A 2,809-nucleotide genomic window follows, 5' to 3' on the forward strand; every position below is an offset into this window, starting at 1 on the left:
AAAAAAAAAAAAAGAAGACTCAGACACCAGCTTTCTGTTGCAGGTCTCGATCTTCTTCACAACCACGGCCCTGGTGGAGCTGGTGTGGCTGAAGGAGCTGGAGCCCATGCCAGAGTCAAAGCTGGAGCCCAGGACGTAGTTGAGGCCGGGGCTGGTGAGGTCCCCACAGGCCGAGCTCAGCGCACCTGCAAAGCCGCTGGTCGTCTTCGTATGGATACTCATGTTCTGCATCGCAGTCTCCAACCGGCTCTCCTCGCCCTCCAGCAGCTTCCTGTAGGTGGCGATCTCGATGTCCAGGGCCACCTTGATGTTCATCAGCTCCTGGTACTCATGCAGCTGCCGCGCCATGTCCTGCTTGGCCGGCTGCAGGGCGGCCTGCAGCTTGGAGAGCTTGGCGTTGGCGTCCTTAACTGTCAGCTCCTCCGGCTGCTTGGCCTCTGCGATGGCGGCCTCCAGGGAAGCCCTCTGACCCTTGAGGCCCTCAGTCTCAGCCTGGGGCTCACTGATGTTCTGGTTTATCCCGGAGATCTCAGTCTTTGTATGCTACACCTCATCCCAGTGCTTCCCAGACAGCGTCTGCAGCTCCTCATACTTGATCTGGTACCTGCTTTCAGCCTCAGCCCGGCTGCCGTTGGTGATCTCGTACTGCGCCTTGACCTCAGCGATGATGCTGTCCGTGTCCCGGGAGCAGCTGTTGTCCATGGACAGCACCACAGATGTGGCCGAGATCTGGGACTGCAGCTCCCAGATCTCCTCTTCACACAGCGGCCGGAGGAGGTTGATCTTGTCAGTCAGCCCTTCCAGGCAAGACTCCAGCTCTACCTTTTTCATGTAAGCTTCATTCACTTCCTTCTTGATGAGGACAAATTCATTCTCCATCTCTGTAGGCTTATTGATCTCATCCTAGTACTTGCTCTTGAAGTCCTCCACCAGCCCCTGCATGTTGCCAAGCCCCGCCTCCAGCTTCAGCTCCTCCTGGCCCAGAGTCTCCAGCTGCTGCCTAAGGTTGTTGATGTAGCTCTCAAACATGTTGTCCATGTTGCCCCGAGTCGTCTGCTGCTGCTGCTGCAGGAGGCTCCACTTGGTCTCCAGCATCTTGTTCTGCTGCCCCAGGAACCGTATCCTATCGATGAAGGAGGCAAACTTGTTGAGGGTCTTGATCTGCTCCTTCTCCTGGGTACGCACGGCCTGGATGTTGGGGTTCACCTCCATGGAGGTTAAGGGGGCTCAGCAGGCTCTGGTTGACTGTGAGGACGGTGATGCCTCCCATGCCGCTGGTCCCACCATAGCCTCTGCCCAGGTCACTCCAGAAGCTGCTGCTGCCCACTTGGGAGAAACTCGAAGAGCTGATGCGGGCACTGGGCCCACTCGTGTAGGAGCAGCATAGCAGCATTTTTACAATAATCCAACAACCCTATTGTTCATCAATAGCATAATTGAGAAATATATTGTGATATATTCATATGATGGAAACTATTCAGCAATGGGAATGACTGAACTACAGCACTATGAATCTTATAGATCGACTACATGAAGCAAGATACAAATTACTCCATTTATATAAATGTAAAAAAAAAAAAAAAAATCCTAGGCAACATAGCCAAACTCTGTCTGTACAAAAATTTAAAATAAAATTAGTCAGGTATGGTGGAGCATGCCTGGAGCCCTAGCTACTCAGGAGGCTGAGGTGTGTGGATCACTTGAGGCAGGAGTTCAAGGCTGCAGTGAGCCATGACATGACAGAGGGAGACCCTGTCTACTGTCTGTCCCTAGAGAAAAAGAAAAAAGTAAGTCAGAAAACAAGCCAAATGAAACTATATTGTTGAGAGATGTGTATATAAGTGGTGAAATGGAAAACAAGCAAGTAGCCAACATACAATTCAAGATCATGCTTACCTCTGGACATAGAATGGGGTGTGTGACCTGAGGGAAGTCTAGTATGGATGAGGGGCTGCTTTTCGAGTGCTGGGTAAATTCTAATTTTTGAAGTGGGTGGTGGTGAAATGTTTTAAAAATATTAAAAGTTTTTAAAATGAATGATGCTTATAAAGGATTTAAAAAAAAGAAAACACCAAAAAGCATAACCTGAAGTTTTCATGATGCCAGTCTCCGGGTGTCTTTTCCTGAATTTGACAGACAGGATGGCCAGAGGAAATGCATCAGTGCAGAGGGACAGAAACAGCAGTGTGGCCTGGGAAAGGCAAGTGGCCACTGCTTCAGCCATGCCACTTGCTAGAGCAGTGCTTCTTTTTCATTATTTCTTTTCCTTTATAATCTTATTGTAAAAATATTTTGCATATATATATATTTTTTCAAGTTTCCACACGATGCATTGATTTACTTCTATTTTCCATTTTTTTCTTTTTAATTTTTTTATAGAACAGTGCTTCTTAAACTTTAGTGTGCACACTGGGGACTCTTACTAAATGCAGATTCTGGTTTAGTAGGTCCCAGGGAGGGACCAGGGTTCTAACAAGCTCCCTGGTGAAGTCCTTGCTGCTGGTTCACGGAACCCCTCTTTGAATGGCAAGAAGCTAGAGCATTTCCAAGTGGAAAGCAGCCTCTGCAGCCAGGTTGAGTGGCTCATGCCTGTAATCTCAGCACTTTGGGAGGCTCAGGTGGGAGTACTGCTTGAGTCGAGGAGTTTAAGACCAGCCTGGGCAACATAGTGAGATCCCATCTCAGAAAGGAAAGAGGAAGGAAGGAAGGGAGGGAGGGAGAAAGGAAGGAAGGGAGGAAGGAAGGAAGGGAGGAAGGGAGGAAGGAAGGGAGGAAGGGAGGAAGGGAGGGAGGGAGGAAGGGAGGGAGG

General features: G+C 49.4%; 1 pseudogene; it reads right to left on the reverse strand.

The window, feature by feature from the left end:
- Nucleotides 1–18: 18 nt before the first annotated feature.
- On the reverse strand, nt 19–1,559 carry LOC105514514 (annotated as a pseudogene).
- Nucleotides 1,560–2,809: the final 1,250 nt, after the last annotated feature.

Source organism: Colobus angolensis, unplaced genomic scaffold (assembly GCF_000951035.1).
Source record: "Colobus angolensis palliatus isolate OR3802 unplaced genomic scaffold, Cang.pa_1.0 Scaffold106, whole genome shotgun sequence".
NCBI lineage: Eukaryota > Metazoa > Chordata > Mammalia > Primates > Cercopithecidae > Colobus > Colobus angolensis.